The sequence below is a fragment of the Kogia breviceps genome, chromosome X (genome assembly GCF_026419965.1).
Source record: "Kogia breviceps isolate mKogBre1 chromosome X, mKogBre1 haplotype 1, whole genome shotgun sequence".
Lineage (NCBI taxonomy): Eukaryota > Metazoa > Chordata > Mammalia > Artiodactyla > Physeteridae > Kogia > Kogia breviceps.
Genome location: NC_081330.1, coordinates 117,821,124 through 117,842,052, shown reverse-complemented (window position 1 = coordinate 117,842,052; position 20,929 = coordinate 117,821,124). Strand labels below are relative to the sequence as shown.

Sequence of the window (20,929 nt, the reverse complement as noted above, 5' to 3'; positions counted from 1 at the left end):
ACTTTCTTCTGAAGCATTCTCTAACTCTTTGATGTCTACTGACCCGTGTGCCTGAATCGAAATTGATGAAGGGGAGCTGGCGAGGAGGAGCTGGGCTGGAGAGGGAGGAGGATCAGGTAATTTGCCGGGGGCTCACCACCCCTGCCTCCTATGCTCTGGTCCCTACCCAGTCATGGTCATCTTATCCCTAGATCACGGTAACGCTTCGATCCTGCAGGCACTTTCCAACACACAGGCCACAGGGATCCTTTTTTTTTTTTTTTTTTTAACATCTTTATTGGAGTATAACTGTTTTACAATAGTGTGTTAGTTTCTCCTTTACAACAAAGTGAATCAGCTGTATATATACATATATCCCCAGATCTCCTCCCTCTTGTGTCTCCCTCCCAGTCTCCCTATCCCACCCCTCTAGGTGGTCACAAAGCACCGAGCTGATCTCCCTGTGCTATGCGGCTGCTTCCCACTAGCTATCTGTTTTACATTTGGTAGTGTCTATATGTCCCTGCCACTCTCTCACTTCGTCACAAGGCAGAGCTCAGGGCTACTGGGCTCAAAACCCTGCCATGACTCGTATCTCCCTCATAGTCAAAATCCAGGTGCTAACAAGGGCCATTAAGACTTGACATCAGCACTTCTCAAGTTTTCATGTGCATATGAATTCCCCGGGGATCTTGCTAAAATGCAGACTATGACACAGTAGGTCTGGGGTGGGGCCTGAGATTCTGCATTTCTAACTAACCCGCAGGTGAAGCTCATGCTGCTGGTCCTCAGATCCCCGCTCTGAGTAGTAAGGCTCTCCTTGACCTGGCTTTCCATTTCCTCTCTGATCGCCTGTCCTAATCTCCTGGCTCTCTCCACTCCAGCCCTACAGGCCTCCCTACTGTTCAAAGAACACACAAGAAATGTCCTCTTGCCTCAGGGCCCGTGTACTAGTTTTTCCTCTTACCTGGAATGCTCTTGCCCCAGACCCACTTGGCTAACTCACTTTCTTCACATCTTTGCTCAGATCTCACCTTTTCCATGAGCTCCACCCTGACCACCGGATTTAAAACTGCAACCTGCCCTCTGCTGCTCAGGTCCTGCGCTCCTGAAACCCCTCCTCTTGCTCTTCTGTTCTTTTCTTTCTGCATAGCTCTTATGACCTTTTTTTTTTTTTTTCGGTATGCGGGCCTCTCACTGTTGTGGCCTCTCCCGTTGCGGAGCACAGGCTCTGGACGCGCAGGCCTAGCGGCCATGGCTCACGGGCTTAGTTGCTCCGCAGCATGTGGGATCTTCCCGGACCAGGGCACGAACCCGTGTCCCCTGCATCGGCAGGCGGATTCTCAACCACTGCGCCACCAGGGAAGCCCTCTTATGACCTTTTAACCCATGTTATCAATTTACTTACGTATTGCAGTCATGATTTTGTTATCTAGCTCCCGCCCCCAATTCCACAAAGCCAGTTCCCGAGGAGCTCCCACTCTGTATGTTGTGTTCACTGATGTTCCCCCAGAGTCTAGGACAGCTGCCAACAAATACTATTTGAATTTTGAATTTGAATGTTGTGGGTGAATGAGAAGGAGAAATGAAGATGATGTGGTGTGACTGTGTGTCCTCCACTGAGTATATTTTCCCTAAGTGCGTTTTGCTTGGTGCTTGGCATATTGAAGTGAGATATTGCTTGGCACATTCTAAAGGCTTTTCTTGGGCAAGACAGAGCAAAGCATGTTGTGCTTGAGACATTTCATGTTTTCCTTGATTTCCAGATGACTTCTTCTGGAAGAAATGTTACCTTCTTCTAATAAACTTGCCATTATCTTTGGAGACCAATTTCAGGAAAGAAATAAAGAGTACTGCAATTACTGACTTCCAGCTTACCCATGACTCAGACAGGTAAGCACTTCTGTACTTCATCTTCTTCAAATTTAGTAAAGCAATCAGGTGTGTCTTTTATGATGGCAGAAGTTGATTCCCTTTTAATTCTACCAGTCACTTTACCCTCCTTCTCCCTTCATTTTTCTCAATCCTCCTACATTACTAAGCTTTCACGAGGCATTGTTTGACTGACATTACAGTCAGCATTTTTATATAACTAAGAAGATTATATCATGGAATAAAGACATAAGCTAACTACTCCACTGATATAACTCTTGAATTGATCTCGGGCAGCATGCACAAAGACCAATAAATTGTGCTTTTTTTTTGGGGGGGGGGTGGTTTGGGTATTCTACTCGCCCATCCTCAAAAAAATAATCTCTTGAATATTGGGTTAAACCATATGACATTGCTAATATTCAACCATTTGACTTAGAAAAATAGCAATTTCAGATGGTTCAAACTAAATATAATTAGGAGAGTTTCTTCTTCTCTTCAGAGAACAATCAATTCCTTAAAAAAGAAGCAAGCTTTGTGGGCTGCAAAACAAGATTTCTGGAAAATAGGGCATTTAGCCTTGTCAAGGAGAGAACAGACTTGTTCTCATCCCGATGCATAGGCTCCATCCAGACCATCGTGGGCCCTCTGAGCAAGCTCTGGGCTGGGAATGAAGTCTAGCTGGCAACAATGGGTAAGCAAGGCCGTGGGGGCTTTCTGGTGATCATTCACACGGGATAGAAATAGTCTCAGTCTCTTAGCCCACTCAGAGAAATTCTGCCATATAGCGTTTTCCCAATCCTTGTCACCAATCTGCCAATTTTGTTTCTTTTAGGTCATGTTCAATTACTCAGATCTTTAGCCAGTGCCAAGGAATTTGTGTAGCTGCTGACCTCAGGCTATCTCCCTTTCCACACAAGGTAGGCAAAGGTATGTGCTGCTTGAAATTCTATTGTGAGAGGATTTCTCTTCATCATCCTTTTGAGGCGTACTTGAGGGAGGCTATGTTCTGGTTATCTACCAATGCACAACAAACCACCCCAAACATAGTGGTATGAAACAACTATTTTATGATGCTTGTGGATTCTGTGGATCTGGAATTCAGATTGGCACAGCAGAAATGGTACCACAATGTCTGGGGCCTCAGCTGGAACACTCAAAGGTTGGGAATGACTCCACAGCTAGGGTCTGGAATCTTTTCAGGCCATCTTCACTTACGTGTCTGGTGGTTATTGCTGGCTTTGGTGGGACCTCATCCAGGCTATCAGCTAGAACAGCTACACAGGGCCTCTCCATGTCGTCTCTCTGAGTAAGCTAGTCTGGGTTTCCTCACAGGATGAGCAACTCCAGAGAATCAGGTAGAAGTTGTATCACCATTTATGACTTAGCCTCAGAGGTCACACAGCATCACTTCTGCCATAGTCATAAGCCTGCCCAGATTCAAGAGAAGGGAACATGGATTCCCCGCCTCTCTCTGAAAGGAGATGGGCAATATTGTTGCAGCTCATAAATGCTAGCTGTTATTATCAGGGAGTCCCAGACCATTTTGTTGACTGCAAATTGTTGAAATAATAATTCCCAATAATTGATTTTCACTTATTGAACTTTTTTTTTTTTTTTTTTTTGGTGGTACGCGGGCCTCTCACTGCCGTGGCCTCTCCCTTTGCGTAGCACAGGCTCTGGACGCGCAGGCTCAGCAGCCATGGCTCACGGGCCCAGCCGCTCCGCGGCACGTGGGATCTTCCCGGACCGGGGCACGAACCCGTGTCCCCTGCATCCGCAGGCGGATTCTCAACCACTGCGCCACCAGGGAAGCCCTATTGAACATTTTTGAGCAATCAGGGATGATTTTTGTAACCTTTTATGTGCCTTTAAGCAATTTTGTTCATTTTTTTCAGAATTAGAATAGTTTTCACTCTATTTATTTTTAAAATTTCTAATTCTTTGAAAGTCTAACTGTGTGTAGAGGTACCAGCTATGAGCTGGAAAAGTGGCCTTCCATCAAAGAAAATTGAGGTTTATTTTTCATTGACCTCAAACTATAACTAGCTACATTGATTAATGATGACCCAAAGCCCATGAAAATCATATGAGGATCAATGTTTAGATATAGTTTTTCTATCTTTCTTAAAATCCAGTAAGAGATTCCTGTCTCCTGTCTAGCGGCAAGGCAAACGTCAGATCGACCTGCCTTCAGGCCAGCAGCGTAAGCAACCTTAAGCTTGTCCTTGCATTCACATTGTGGTTGCACATGCTTTGTATTACAGCTTCAGTCCCGACAGCAAACACTGTATGAATGCTGGCCACAAAATGTCATATACAGCTAAGAAAACTTTAAAAAATAAATGTTTATGCAAAGATAGTAAAAACATGTTAAGTAAATTAAGTTTGTGATGGTTGAAAATTAAAAGGATGAAAAGGCTAATGAGAAGGTAGACAAAATTACTTTTATGACTGTTTAAAATTTGTGCAATTACTCTAGGTTGCACAGAAATTATAAAAACATGAACTGAATATTGTAAATGTTAATTCTTATACTAATTTGCTTATAGACAATTCATTTAGAGCTAGAAGCAAATGTAACAATTTCTTACAGCATTTGCAAACCAGCATAGCAGGAATAAGTGGATGAGAATGAATTATAAATAAAAAAACAAAAAAGTAGTGTGTTTGTGAAGACTCAAACTTCTGGAGAAGAAATGGATACATATGCTTTAAAACATTTAAAGAACAATAAACCTACCCTGTACTGTAATCTCTATAAGGGGAGATACCATATTTGTCTTGCTCAACATTCTATCTCTATTTTATAAATATTTCTTTAATTATTAATGGTCTATCAAATTATCAATATTTGAAAAAAGCAAACTTGGAATATTCAGTTTAATTTTCAATCAATTTGTTTCTTTGACCAGTTGTGCTCAACCAAATATTTTCAACCAATTTATTTTCTATCAATCAACCTGGAGCCATGCTAGGCAAAATACTATCATAAACAAAGAGGACTGTGAGATACAATTCCTGGCTTCATTTTTTTTGGAGGGGTAATTTATTTGAAGAGAAAATATGTGAAAACTTTCTTAAGATTTAAATAATAGGTCAAGACAACAATAGGAGATCTGTCAGAAGCCTCTCTATGATTAATTATTGAATCAGTTGTAAACTTCCATTTCTTATAATGTGGTGTATGAGGTAATATTAACCATTCCAACACAAAACACCAAGAAATAATTGATGAAACATAATAAACTTCCTTTTTAATATAAAGCTGAGATACGAGGAAACTAAGGGAATTCCCCCCCAAAACCAAAAATGGAGAGGAAAACTGAAAAAGGAGAGTTGTAACGGGGGGGGGGGGGAGTTAAAGCTCCTGCTGTTCAGTGTTTTGGAATGGTGGGTTTTGCTGCTTTCTGTAACCAAGGGGATTAGGTTTGAACTGCCAAATGAGGACAAGCACCTACATGTCAGTCCAGAGCAAAGCAGAATGACTGCCTAAACCTCCAAAGGGCTATGTCATAGTGAAAAGGTAGAACAGAAGCAAAATCTACCCACTGCCAGCAAGACAACCACCCTGTTCAGGTCCCCCACCTGAAAATGTGTAACCTAAGTTTTGCACTCAGTTGTATTTCTGGCTCAGATATATACTCCCTTTATGGTCCAGTATACCCAACCCCATGAAATGAACATAAAAAGTAGTCCCCATCCAGTGATTCCCCTTGTAGAAGTAAACACCGATCTTGTCTGGAGAGTCAGCCACACCCTCAACCCAGACCACAAAAGATTCCTGCAGATAAAGCCACACTAAACATGAGCTCACCATCCAAAAAAAAAAAAAAAAAAAGAAAAAAACATTAAGATACATCGGTAGCCAACACAACCAAAAGTTAGATTAGGCCCTCAAGTCCTTTAGATGATGAGCTTATTAAATTTGTACTATAAAGTATGACTAAACCTATTTTCTAGGAAAAAAATATGATAAATATCAGGCTTGAAAAAGAACCAACTGATGTGCTTTGAAATGAAAAATTTAGTCATTAAAATACAAACTTGGTGGAAAGATTAAACCACATATTAGACAGAGCTAAAGGGTGAACTAGCGAAATGGAAGATAGAGCTGAAGAATTTACTCAGAAAGTGACACATTCTGGGAGTGTGAGAGCAATCACTTTAGATTGGCACAATCAGAGGATGCATTGTGAAGGAGGTGGACTTTTAGCTGAATCTTAAAGACTGTGTAAGAATGTGTAAAAGAAGGTATTTCAGAGGAGTGGCATGACAGAAGCCAAACTGCAAAGACTAAATTAAAAACTTGTTTAGGTCACAGTGAGTTGGCCACTTTGGCTGAAATGCAAAGTTTGCATAGAGAAGCAGAGAGAGATAAAGGCTGATTATGAATGTTAGGGCCTATCCCTAAAGCCATATATGGAATGCTGTAATAATCACATAAAATTAATTTGTTTTTAAAACAAAGCAGACACATAATGTCTGCTATATTGATATTGTGGTCCTTTTGACACACAACACTCCAGCTTGCCCAGCTGCCCTCCAATGAGCATGCACTGTGCATACCTACTTAAAATGGAGGGGTCTTAAAGTCACTCTTCCCCTTGCCTTCCCTCTCTCCACACAGAGGTACATTTAAAAAGATTTCAGGTTGAAATCTGAATGAAAAAGTAACAAATTCCATGAAACTTGTAGTTGTGCCAGGCTGAGGATGGTGTTAAGCAGTTTATAACACTTTTTCTACAAAAAAAAAAAAGGCTTTATGTTAGTTATCTCCTTAAATTAATTCCCCAAAGTATAGAAGTCTTTGTTAGCTCTCAATTCCTTTCAAACATGATGGTAAAATGGATTCTAGCACTGGAAATTTAATAAGGCCTCAGAGGAAAAAGCGGATTTCAGATTCCCTAGCAAGGGGTGAACTCAGTTCCGGTGAATTATCTCCCTTGCCTTCTTTGCATGGCTTACACCTATACAAAAGAATGTAATATCCAGCCCGCCAACAGGGAAAAGGACAGACTCACCCTGTATAAAGTGGGAAAGGTATCAATTAAAATTTACCCATACAATTTCTGAGCAGACAGATTTGCACAAAGCTACTCACATCTGGCATTAGCAAGATGAAATAAAATATTGGGGAAACCATGGAACCATATTACAGCTAAATAAATGTCTAGAGACATACACAGACAGATAAATCAATAATATAAGGAAGGTAGTTTTAAACAAAGGAACAGTAATAAATGAATGAATGAATAACTAAAAGACAGAAGGCCTCCTTCTAGAATCTGGAAGAATAAGATTTATTCTTATACTCATAATTTCTGTACTACAAATTATAAAAGACTTTGTAAGAATATAAATTCAATAAATAAGTAGTAGCAGATGAGATAATAAAACAACAGAGTGAGGAAAGTGAGATTGCAGAGGTTAAGAAATTTGTTTACCATTACACTTCTAAAAATTAATTTGAGACAGCAAGGAGAAGAATATTTTAGAGTTGAAAATAGGCATGGGAAAATATCTGAGATAGTCTCAGTACATATATGCAGAGGCAAAAAGATAAATAGGAAAGATAGATATGGAAAACAGACAGGTAATCTAACATACTAGACAACTGTGTTCCTGAAATGCAGGTAAAAGGAAATATTAATATCAAAAGGCACCTTATCTTTGATAAAGGAGGCAAGAATATACAGTGGAGAAAAGACAGCCTCTTCAATAAGTGGTGCTGGGAAAACTGGACAGCTACATGTAAAAGTATGAAATTAGAACGCTCCCTAACACTATACACAAAAATAAACTCAAAATGGGTTAAAGACCTAAATGTAAGGCCAGACACTATCAAACTCTTAGAGGAAAACATAGGCAGAACACTCTATGACATAAATCACAGCAAGATCCTTTTTGACCCACCTCCTAGAGAAATGGAAATAAAAACAAAAATAAACAAATGGGACCTAATAAAACTTAAAAGCTTTTGCACAGCAAAGGATACCATAAAGAAGACCAAAAGACAACCCTCAGAATGGGAGAAAATATTTGCAAATGAAACAACTGACAAAGGATTAATCTCCAAAATTTATAAGCAACTCATGCAGCTCAATAACAAAAAACCAAACAACCCAATCCAAAAATGGGCAGAAGACCTAAATAGACGTTTCTCGAAAGAAGATATACAGATTGCCAACAAACACATGAAAGAATGCTCAACATCATTAATCATTAGAGAAATGCAAATCAAAACTACAATGAGATATCATCTCACACTGGTCAGAATGGCCATCATCAGAAAATTTAGAAACAATAAATGCTGGAGAGGGTGTGAGAAAAGGGAACCCTCTTGCACTGCTGGTGGGAATGTACATTGATACAGCCACTATGGAGAACAGTATGGAGGTTCCTTAAAAAACTACAAATAGAACTACCATACGACCCAGCAATCCCACTACTGGGCATATATCCTGAGAAAACCATAATTCAAAAAGAGTCATGTACCAAAATGTTCATTGCAGCACTATCTACGATAGCCAGGACATGGAAGCAACCTAAGTGTCCATCGACAGATGAATGGATAAAGAAGATGTGGCACCTGTATACAATGGAATATTACTCAGCCATAAAAAGAAACAAAATTGAGTTATTTGTAGTGAGGTGGTTGGACCTAGAGTCTGTCCTACAGAGTGAAGTAAGTCAGAAGGAGAAAAACAAATACTGTATGCTAACACATATATATGGAATCTAAGGAAAAAAATGTCATGAAGAGCCTAGGGGTAGGACGGGAATAAAACACAGACCTACTAGAGCATGGACTTGAGGATATGGGGAGGGGGAAGGGTAAGCTGTTATGAAGTGAGAGAGTGGCACGGACATATATACACTTCCAAACGTAGGGTGGATAGCTAGTGGGAAGCAGCCGCATAGCACAGGGAGATCAGCTCGGTGCTTTGTGTCCACCTGGAAGGGTGGGATAGGGAGGATGCGAGAGAGAAGCAAGAGGGAGGAGATATGGGGAACATATGTATATGTATAGCTGATTCACTTTGTTGTAAAGCAGAAACTAACACACCATTGTAAAACAATTATACTCCAATAAAGATGTTAAAAAAATCCATATCAATAGAAATGAAAAAAATGAAAATAAATATATTTAATTCCATCTTCAAAAGCTAAAAAAAAATATACAGCAAATTTTAACAGAAGATATAAGGAAGATAAAAATAAAAGGAGAAAGTTAAAAAAATATATATATATATATATATATCAAAAGGGTATCCTTTTTACCAGGGAAAAAAGATAGAAAACAAATGATATTCAATATTGAACTTCAAGTTTAAAAAAGAAATTTCGGCGTGCAGGTAATTAAAAAAAAAAAAGCAAGTCATCTATGAGGTAAGGAGGTGGAAGAGTAATCAGACTTCTCTTCAACTTTTCCACAGCTTCATTAAGGTTGTCCAATGCAGCAAATAAAAATATAGGATACTCAGTTAAATTTTAAAATTTAGATGCAACATTTGGAAAAGACTTATACTAAAAACATTCATTGTTCATCTGAAATTCAAATTTAACTGGGCATCCTGTATTTCATCTGGCAGTCTTAAGCTACATTTAATGTCAGAAAGCAACGGGATAATATCTGCAAAGTTAGGTGGGAAAGAAAATGGGACTCAAGAGTATTGTACTCAGCTAACGGATCATTCAATTAAAAAGGCAACAGGCAGACAGGAGAGAAGCAAGGAACATAACTTCTCAGTGAGGAAATTCTGTTAACCATGTGGATGATTAAAATAAAGAGCTCAGGAATGGAGAAGCCATGGTAAAGAGGATGCTGAATCTGGAAAGTTCTAGGGCAGTTTGATTTAGAGGCTGAGACATCGCCATCAGCTTTCAAAGTCTTTTCTTCTCTTGGTCTACCTTCCACTGGCGGCATCATTCTCAGGACACTCTCTTCACATGGTTGCCTCCAGCAGCTCTAGACTGACCTCTTAACAGCTTGGCAACCTCAGTGGAAAAAGGGCACTTTTTCTTAAAAGTATTAAAAAAACCCTCCTGGCCCAACGCTCATTTGCTTTTATTGACTGGGCTATGCAATGAGCTCATCCTTGGATCAACTGTGATCACCATGGAAATAGGCTATTACTTTAATTGGCTGAGTTGTATCACCTGGAACCAGGGGTGGCATCAGCCCCAGATAAATCACTGAGAGTGGAGGAGGAACGGTTTCCCCAAAGAAATACAGGGTGCTGTGACCAAAAGAAGGGAACGGATTCTGAGCAGATCAGAAGAGCAACTATTTTGTACGCTATATTGTTATCTCTCCAACTAAAGTGTAAACTTCTTGAGAACAAGATCTCTGTATTACACTTCTTTTAATCTCACAGAATGACTGCCTCAGAGCCTTATTATAATGTAGGTGCTCAAAAATATTAATTTCCCTTGACGTAACTAACTTCCTTTATTTGCAAAATGAGGAGGTTAGAATACATGAACTCCAAGGTCCCTCCACCTTTAATAAAGCTCTGTGAAAAATTCCATGAGAACATATCATATGGGGCCCCACTTTAAGCACTTTTGGTATACTCTATAGTAAAACATTTGAACATTTAGTTATAGGTATAGCTCACGATAGATCTTTTCCACTTCAGAAATGTCAAAGGTGTTACAAAGTCCTATTAGATTAGTGTATTCTCATATGCCTTCCTCAAGTCAATGATTCACAATGTGATCGAATAGTTTTCCTAATCATGCAGAGATCTTTTCCTAATGTTCATATTTTTCATTGAAATATGTTTACTTCTCATCACTTCTAAGCCTCTAAACAAGAAACGAGAGTCTGACCTTCACCCATTCTCCTCCCATTTATGCCTACTTCTAAATGCATTGTCTTGATTAATTACCATCTCCCATTTTGCATAGCCAGAAACTCTACCACCTTCCTTCCTCCTCTCCTCCCCATCCAATTGTCCACGAAGTCCTATTAATTCTACTCCCTAAATATATTTTAGATCTCTCTCCTACTCCAAATCCTTGCCATGACTCATTTCCTATAGTTACTACATATTCCTTCTATTGTACTTGTCATATGAATATATGATGGTTAGAGAACAGGCTGCAGCCAGTTGGCCTGGTTCAAGGCCTGGCTCCAGGATTTACTCTATGTGACTCTAGGGGAGTTATATAACCCCTCTGAGCCTCAGCTTCCTCTTCTGTAAAATAAAGCTAAAAAATAGTACCTCATAGAGTTACTGAGAACATTAGGTGAGTTAAAACATGTAAAACACTTAGACCGATGTCTGGCATGTATTTAGTAGGCATTACATAAATACTGACTATTATTATTATTGTTCTTGGTTTAATTTATAGCAATTAAAGTAGCCGATTCCTCCAGTATACTAGGAATGTATCGATGGCAGGGTAATGTCATTATTAGCAGTATTTTTAAAACAGTAGCATTAATATTTTAATCACTAGCTTTCCGCACAGTGTAGAGGCATTTAAAAATCTAGTTCAATGAATTTAGCTTGTCAGAATAAGACAGTTCTACAGAGCAACCACTAGATGGAAGCAAAACCTTTGATAAGAATCAATTCTTACCAGAAACTGCTGCAGTGTACAAAGATCTACCCCTTTTGTCTCCTTTATTTGTACAACCTCATCGTCATCAACAACAAAAAAACACCAGCACCACCACCATCATCATCAACAACGGAAGCTACAACAAAGGCAGCTCATAAAGAGGTTCAGAACTTTGTATGTTGAACGCAATTCAGACTTAAGGTTTTGGAAAGTCTTTGCTGCAGAAATTAGAAATTATTAATCAAAAAATGCTGAAAACACCCTCATTGAACCAAAAGCCATCTGCCACCCACCCACATTTACATAACAAGAATCTCTGAAGGCTCGTCATGGGAAAGATGTAGACTCCCAGCTCTCTGCAGGGTGACTGCAACATAATGGCCAATTGTCCCTGTGAATGACACACCTCTCTTCACTTTGTAACAAGGAATTGTTGTTTTCCTATATTGTTTGGGATGGGGGTATAGTAGGTATTCAATGACTTAATTACTGGCTTTACTTTCCTCTTTGAGAATTTCTCTAGCTCATCTTCAAATGTGTTTTTGGTGTGTTTCATTTGCAGTAAAGGGATTCATTTCTTTCTCCCTTGCTTATTTCCAGGAGTCTTCAGCCTATTCTTTCTCCATGTGATGCTCACGTATGACATGCTCACATCAGTGACACTTCCTATTACATCACTGTCAGTATTATCACTTTATTGCCGGTAATGATTCTCAGTGCGGAGACGGTGGTGCACAGTTGGGATATCTCTAACCTCAGATTCTGATGAGCTCCCAGAAGCTGTTAGTTTTGTCTAATTAGCAGCAATGAATTGACACTCTCTCTTTCTCTTAGAGTGGGACTTGCTCTCTCTCATACCCTCAAATATTCCTGGACTCTTTCCCTTTATACTTTTCTTTTTACCCCCTTCCCATCTCCCATTCTCCATCTCCTCCCTCTTTGCTCTCTCTCTTAGAATTCTAATGATCTCCTTTCTGTAATGCAATGCTATCTTAAACCTATAACAAGAGAACACTCATACAATCTAAATTTGATCTCAGAAGTGAGAGAAGGTAGTTTTCTTGCATATGGAACATGTGTGTGGTATCTTGGTAGGAAAATATTATTTCTACTTAAAAGCAATGCTCAATCATTGCTGTCATCTGCCCATAACTGAATGAGAATCAGCCGAACGCAGAGCAGAGGCAAAGTGCAACGACCTACTTAGGATCAACTCAAATCATGTGGATGAAAAATGACTACAATTCCAGTCTTCTTTTTCTTATCACCATCTCTGTCCAAGTGGAAAGAGGTTTTACTTGCCTGCTCATTTCTCAAATCAAATCTCCATCTGAGATTTAGACTTCTTTAAATGGAGTCCAGAACCTGAGCAGCTATGATTCAGGTTATCGCAGAGGAATTCAATTTCTCGCGATGCCCTCTTTTCTTCCCACAGAGCAGCCAACTGAGAAAGCTCAGGCAAGGAGCAGGAAGAACGAATTTGGGTTACCCTCCTGGGATAACAGCTGCTCTGTTCGTCCTAGTCACCAAACACGTGCTGACCAGGTAGTAAAACAAATGTTTTCCTTAATAAAGAGTTGAAGGAATTTCAAAGGAGGAAAGCACGTTTCTGTGCTCCCCTGAGGGCAACATGAATTCTGCTAAGTATTTCAATTTCAGAATACACAAATGTAGAGAGAGTCTATTCTATACCCGTGTGCTTGCTGCCTGGCACAAAATGTACACACAGCTACAGACGTCTGGGTTTGCTTCTCACCAGGGGCTGGTGGAGATTCTCCAAGCACGTGGGTGTAGCTGTGGCAGTGTGATCTTCCTTCCCAGCTAATCGCTGGCCTCATGCTTGACTTATGTAATGTCGTCTGTTTGCTGATGGGCTCCCGCTTGATTGGCTCAAGAGTGGGTACTGAAAAACTGGTGCTCAGTCCCCGTGAGTGCTAGATTCAGACAGCTGATTTGATTTTGTATTTCTCCTGCACGAAGAGGTTAAACTGAGTGTCGTTAAGGAAATAAACGTGGGTGCCTGTGCATCACGTGGTGAGGAATGATTGGGGTGAATGATGGCGGTGGATTAGGTGGTCTGAATTATGCGTGGGTGGGTGAGGAGAGTGAAAAAGAAGCAGCAGGGAAGGGAATTATAAGGGAAAATTCTCTCTCTACTAGCAGCTAACCGTAGATCACTGGAATTCGTTCCTTATCACATGTAAGCAGGAACCAGGGAATGGAATATGGCTGAGGGGGTATGCCTAATAAAGGATTTGGCTTTCTCTCACTGACCTTTCCATCTAAATACTTAAGATATGCAGCAGCTCGCAGGGCTTTTCCAAGAAGGCAAAAAGAGCAGAAAGACAAGAGTCATCAGTGGAGGATTTGCCACTGAAGGCATAGCTTATTGTACTGTGTTAAAAAAAAAATCTTCATTCGTTTTTAGTCAAAACTTTTTTTTCCCCCCCTCTTGCGGTACGCGGGCCTCTCACAGTTGTGGCCTCTCCACGCAGGCTCAGCGGCCATGGCTCACGGGCCCAGCCGCTCCGCGGCATGTGGGATCTTCCCGGACCGGGGCACGAACCCGCGTCCGCTGCATTGGTAGATGGACACTCAACCACTGCACCACCAGGGAAGCCCTAGTCAAAACATTTTAAAAATAAGTATTTCTATTTGCTCTGGCATCCTTGTCCATCTTTCCAAATTGAAACGACCTCACACTGCTTCCGATTATTTTGGTGAGGGTTTAACATAAACAGCCAAAATGTTTACACCGCTGCCCCTTCCGAGTTGCTTTATTTTCTCTTCTCTATAAATACGCCCAGCAACAAGGTATTTGGAGAGCTCCCCAAGTAACAGAAGTGTTTTGAATTTCCCTTGTGCAAATCTCCAGGAGAAGTAACACAGCTCTCAGTGGGTCCTCCATAACCGCTAACTTAGGACTATAAAGTTGCACATTAATGAGTTCTCTATAGATCTTCTCCCTCCCCAACGCCCCCCCATAAAAAATTCTTTTTGGTATGGTAATTTTGTTTACTTCTCCCGAGAGCCAATCGTTACCGAAATTCATCACCAGAGGGCGGACTTTCACAGAAAATACGCAGTTCCCTGCTCTGGCTGATCGCTTCTCCCATTTGCAGGGTGGAAGAAACAGGTTTTATTCGGAGGTATTTTCAGTTCAAATTCAAGTTCTAGAACTTTGGTTTATTATTAGCCTGTTCTCTTACTTGAGTGGAAGGGAAGAGAGAAAAACAGGTCTGTCTGCAACCGTTGTATTCCACCCCAGTTCAGGGATGGCCTCAGAAACTGTTTTCAAAGATGATCAAAAAGAGCCTGATCGCGTAGGGATGTGAGAGCACAGGCTGCGGCCTCTCTCAAATGACAAATCCTTTCACGTTACTCAAGAAACCACAAAAGATTCACACCCACCCTCGCCTCCCCCAGGCCTTGTCCTTTTGCAAGTGATTTGCAATCCCAGACAAGTATTATATAACGATGAAGCAGAAGCCTGGAGCTTTGGCTTTGTTATTTCTTTCGGAGAAAAGACATTAAAAAAAACCCCTGTTATTACAGCACTATCCTAAATGCCTGTGAGAAAAACATTTCTGAGAATTGTTAGAAACGTGGGGCGGTGGAACTGATCAAAATATGCATCAGTGCTAAAAACTGTGACCATCTACAATTGTCCAAAGGGCAGTTTGAATGAAAAGACACAGTTTGGTGGGGTGGATGGAAAAGCTACAGACCTGAAGCTGGGAAAGCCCACGATGTAACCCTAGCCGAGGGCTAACTAGCTAGCTGAGCGTCCTTTAATTAGTTACTTAACTACTCTGGGCCTCAGGTCTCAGATCGGGTGATTAGATGATCTCAGAATTCCTTCCATTCTAACAAGTTGTTCTTCTTCCAAGAACAAATGTAGATGACATTATGAATTTGACTCCTCATGGAAAATACAGCAGCACTCATTAATAAACCAAGCATTTTGCAGGATATTATAATATTTCAACCTTTCTGAAGTACTCTATATTTCATATTTATGAAAATAGCCCATTATTTAGCAATCATTCCTTTAGTGTTTTAATGGCAATGGACCCTGGGGCATTTAAGTTCAGGGAATGCTAGAAAAGCACTGTGGTATGGCAGGGAAAAAAAAAACAGGCTTAGGTTTGGATCCTGGATCTGCCTTTTATTTGTTATATGCACTTGGACAAGTTGTTTAACCATCTGGACTTCTGATTTTTTTCTTCTTTTTCTGGGAAGGGGGCAAAGTGATGAGGGGATGAAAAATTTTGGAAGGAAAGTTTGAGGAAAATGATGCATGTGGATGCAACACTAATTTGGGACTCACAGGAAAGAGAATAAGATGAATTTTAATCTCCCCTCCCTGCTTGGGCCAGCTAGAACCCTCTCTCCCAGACCTGGCTAATATCAACCTAACTGAGCCACTTTCCATTCCTCTGTGTGTCTGGTATCTAAAGCCTGTAAAACTCGGGGCACATAGGAATGGGTGCTCTGGAAGTACCAATGAATATACCCACGGGCTTTTGATTTTTAAACTGCAAGAATCTCTTATGGTTATAGTGGGAAATAATGGGCTAACCAGATGGCTGGGCCCATAGCGAACTATCAATACATGGGAACTCTTTAGTATTATTAATATTTGTCATTACTACTAAAATGCCCAACCTATAAAATTATTTAGAGAGTTATTTAACCTCAAAGAACTCTGCAATATTTAGCTCTTTTGGTTAGGTTTACTGACTTAGGAACTTTAAAATTACAAAATCTTGAATGAAGAAATTTAAGGAAGGCCAAGGTGGAGTGGGGGAGTAGGGAAGGGCTGGATTGGGAGTTTGGGATTAGCAAATGCAAACTATTATATATGTGTGTAAGTGAATCACTTTGCTGTACACCAGAAACTAACACAACATTGTAAATCAACTAGGCTTAAATAAAATAAAATTTTAAGAAAGAAATTTAAGGAGGGGATTTTCAGAGATAGGATCCTGTCTCTGAAAATGACCTCATCTTGGTCTCCGAAAGTTGGAATTTGGGGACTATTAGAGTATGTAGTCTTTGCAGCCTAAGGAGACAGTGTGAGAAATCTTTTATTGTGGGAGGGTAGTGCTGGCAAGAAGAGAGTTCTGGTGTGCAGTGGTGGAAGGGTGGGTGGAGGTCCTACTGTTCCTGGTGGTAGCAGCCTCACAGTCATTCCTGTGATTCCTTGAAAGTTCCTATTGCCCAGCTAGAGACAGCAAAGAGAGGATTATGGAAGAAAAATGGTGAAAGCCAGTGCTGAGAGATCCCAGTTGGTTAAGCTGAGTCCAGAGGCTGGCGCGTGAAGCAGTGTAATTGAATGTGTGTGCCCAGGAGATGGGGATTTCTGTCTTTCCTTTTTTAGTTCCCAGGGCCATATACGTGTATAGCAGACACTCCTGGTACCCTGGCCACACCCCTCAGTACTCACCTGTACTTTCTGTAGGCTGCTTTCTATTGAATGTCTGTGACTGTGTCTGAGGTCTTTTTCTGATTGGGGAGCATGCTTAGTCTGTTCTCAGAGCAAGCTTCGAGTGCCCCCAACAGCAGCTCTCAACCAATAACAGACATAGAAGTTGGTGGAGAAATATCTGTTTCCTAGCTTACTGGTTGGATGAACTCTGAGGCATGGTCTATAGTGCTCTAGGCTGTCTCCCAGAGTTCCTCAGAGGATGCACGTTCTTTATTGGCTTTCTTCCCTTCCCTGTACCACTTCTTTGCTCCCCTCCTGGTGTGTATAGAGCACTGGCACTCTAATCCTTGTTTCTGGGTCTGCTTCTGGGAGAACCCAACCTAAGATACTGGACATAGGCTTCTATTTCAAAATTTATATGTGATTTTCTGCATACAGAACATGAGTTATGGTGCCATGTGGATCTAGGTCTGAAAGCGGGTCCTGCCACATAGCTTTGTGACCTTGGGTCAAGTTCTTTAACCCCTCCGAGTTTTGATTTGCTTGTCTGAAAAAGGGGTGTAATAATACCTAGTCACTGGAGTGATGTGATGATTGAATGATTATACATGTGAAGTGCCTGGCACAGTGTCTGGCTCACAGTCTAAGCTTTTAAATAAATGTCATCAATCGCTGACTGTTATTGTTCTTATTTCCCCTCCTAATGTACATAGGAGACCTCTTACATTGGCTGCAAAAGATGTCTTCTGGGGAAATCAGAAGAGAAAAATGATTTGTAGCCTTTTCATTCCTACGGCAGAACATAATTTCCTCAGGAGAATTAAACTTCATTAAAAAAAATGCTATATGAGCAGGAAGAAATGGAGACACAAAAAAGAAATGCCAGTGAAAGTGATCCGTCCCAGTTGGGTTCTGAACATGATAGGTGTGCAAGTGGGAGCTAGAACAGTGAACAAAGCAGCATCTGAGGTGTTATTTTTAGAACCTGGAGAAGCTCAAAAGAAGTAAGAGGGGAAATACGCAGCATTTATATAACACATTTCCAAGTAGCTCTGAAAGGAAGATTTATATTTAATGGAGTTGTTAACAATTAGGATTGAAAGCCTAAAATAGAAATAAGAACACTTAGCAACCTTGGGAGTATTTTGTTGGGTCTGAGGTAGAATATTACGTTTGGAGAAGTTGTATGCAGCGATAGGTAATATACATGGAAATTAACATAGCATTGTTATTCAATTTATGCTTGATTATAAGACTCTTACTAATGATTTTTCTCCATCCTATTGACTGAACCGTATCTCTCTCTACATGACAACACCAGCCTTCCTTGCCAATTAGCTTATCTCTTCTTTGTCTTCCCTTTAATAAAACAGTGTTTTCAACTTCAGTGCTTTGGCTCATGTTGCTTCCCTACTCGAGCATGCCCTTCTGCTTACTTTCCTCCTACAGGAGTTCTATCTTTCTTCAAATTTCTTCTGCTTCTGGGAGCCCCAGAGACTCTTTGCTTTGACTTACGGCACTAGAAAGAGAATTCGGGTCCATGTCATGAAGGGCTCTGGATGCTGTTGTCTTCAGCTTATAGAAGTGGAAGCCAATGGAAGCCAACGTGTGTCTTAAGAAGATATGAATAACTGTGGCAGCTGTGTGAATGGCAGCTTCAGAGAGGAAGAGACTGGTACAAGATCGGAAGGCTACCGTGATGGCTTAGGTGCAAGGACGTCGAGATATATACGAGGCAAAATAGAGCCAAAGGGCAGAAGGGATGACACTGAGAGACCTCTGGTGTACTAATTTAAAAAAATCTGATGACCAGTTAGATGTGGGGAATGGGAAGAAGGGAGAGTAAAAGGTTACTGTGGGTGGCTTGAGGTTTCCACAGATTTGTGGAAGGCAGTGATAGAGGGCAAGGAGTGGACACGGAAGAGGTAAGAATTTTATTTGGATGTGTGCTGCTTGGCCATTCATTTGCAGCTATCCCAGTGTGCAACCAGAGATGTGAGTCTGAATGTAACCCAGCAGCACTCTATGGGGCCTTCCCAGGGCAGGCCCTACCCCCATATCCTGTGCTTTAGCTCCTCTCTGAAATACCTAGATAATAGTAGTTGATGCAAATTTCCTGAGTTGTTTTGCAGATGTGAAAACCCCCCCCACCAAATGGAAGACGTTAACTACTTGATGACCACGAGCACATCGCCCCAGGCCTCCTGGAGCCTAAGGACTGAAAATGTGAACCCCTGTGACACCACCTGTTCCCTCACCATCAGCCAGTCAGAGAACTGCTCACGAGCTGATCACACATCCTGCGACCCCCTCTCACCTGGCTTTTAAAAATGCTGTGACAAAACCCCTCTGGGAGCTCAGGGTATTTTAGGGCATGAGCCACCTCGTCTCCTTGCACGGCCCTGCAATAAACCTTTCTCTGCTCCAGACTCCAATGTTTCGGTTTGTTTGGCCTCACTGTGCGTTGGACACATGGACCTGCGCTAACATGAACTCCCAGACAAGGACAGAGGAAGTGATGTAGATGACCACGTTTCTGGGAGACTACCTAATGAAATTACTGGGAAAGAATGAGTAAGAAAAGAAGTGGTCTTCAGCAAAAGCAATAGGAAAATCCAATATTTAAAAGGTTAATAAGGGAAGAGAAAACAGCAAGTGAGAATTAGAATCAGTGTGTAGACAGATGTTGAGAGAGGAGGGGGCTGCTCAACAATGTGAAACCTGCAAAACCATCACGTGAGATGAGAACTGAGGAAAGCCTATTGGTTTGACATGTTGGTGACAAACAACAGTTGCTAGGTAGAGGTAGGTGTAGAAATGGGGTTACAGGAGACTGAAGAGGCTGTGAGATGGGAGAAGGGGAGTGAGTGGAGCTAAACAACTCCGAGGACTTTTGACAGTGAAGGGTCACAGTTGAACCAAAGCTAGAAACGATGAACCAGGATGATCATTTCTATGTGTCGAACCAGCCTCTGTGCTGACCTCTGCTAAATGCTGATTTGGTCCTATTGTCTAAGTCTGTCAAAATCAAGAGAGAGGCTGGAGTATGGCAAAACGGGATCAAAACCTCCCAGGGCAATGAGTCCTGCCAGGTACTGTTACAATGAATTGTTTAAAAAGTAGAACGAGACAATCGAAAGGTGTCTCCTACTTTGTGTGAGCCAAATTTCCTTTTGTTCCTTATCACAGTGGGGAGGAAAATATATTCATGCCCTAAATGCTCAATTGTGTAAGCAGGGATATAATTTGCATATACAGCCCAGGTAATGCTATGGGGAAAATTGTACCTGAAGTCTTAATGAGGAAATTTAAGCAGATGTGATGGAAGAATTAAAACTAATGTTAGCCTTTGCAGCCACTCAATTCCAAGCATAGCAATTTCTTCTTTTATGCGTGTGAGGAGAATTTGATGACTAATTAAAAGGAACAGGCAGCCTAGGTGTTGGGGTAGTGGTGAGGTTCTTGACTCTATAAGAGCTGATGATGAGAGGAAAAGAGAACTTCTTTGCGTAAATTACATTTTAGAGGAAATATTGGTTTTCCAATTTAATTTGACTCACAGTTTTGGAGTGCCTGTGATGTCACAGGCACCATACTTTCAGCACCGAGGGCATAAAGAAGAATGAGATACAGTCTCTTTTCTAAAATGGCTAGATGTCTCTGACCTAGATGTCCAGTGCCTAATCAAGTCAAGTCTAATTTCTAAAAAGTATTGGGATAAACTATAGTAAAAGTTTGTTTTAAAAAATTGAATCTGGACAATGATCATCAATGGATACCATACCAAAAAGAGAGGCAACCAGATATTATATGCCTCCTTATGAAAGTGCAAAATACCATATATGAAGTTTTTCTTGTCTAAATATCAAACTAGAATCTGATCAAGCCTCTAGATGAAACTATCAATTTATAGGGAACAGAGGATCACATTAAACGATACCATAGGGATGCAATTAGCAAAATCTAGACTGTCAAAGTCTAAGGACAAGCAACATGCTTCCTTCAACAGCCAACCTGCACTGAAAAGTAAGAGAGAGAGAGAGGTTTAGAAGGTAAAGATTGAGAGAGTAT

General features: G+C 40.9%; 1 long non-coding RNA gene across 1 annotated transcript; it reads left to right on the top strand.

The window, feature by feature from the left end:
- The first annotated feature begins 1,638 nt into the window (after positions 1-1,638).
- Positions 1,639-19,852, top strand: LOC136793371 (uncharacterized). The gene is made up of 3 exons (XR_010838572.1): positions 1,639-1,872; positions 2,687-2,771; positions 18,308-19,852. It is a non-coding gene; the product is annotated as an uncharacterized lncRNA (long non-coding RNA).
- Positions 19,853-20,929: the final 1,077 nt, after the last annotated feature.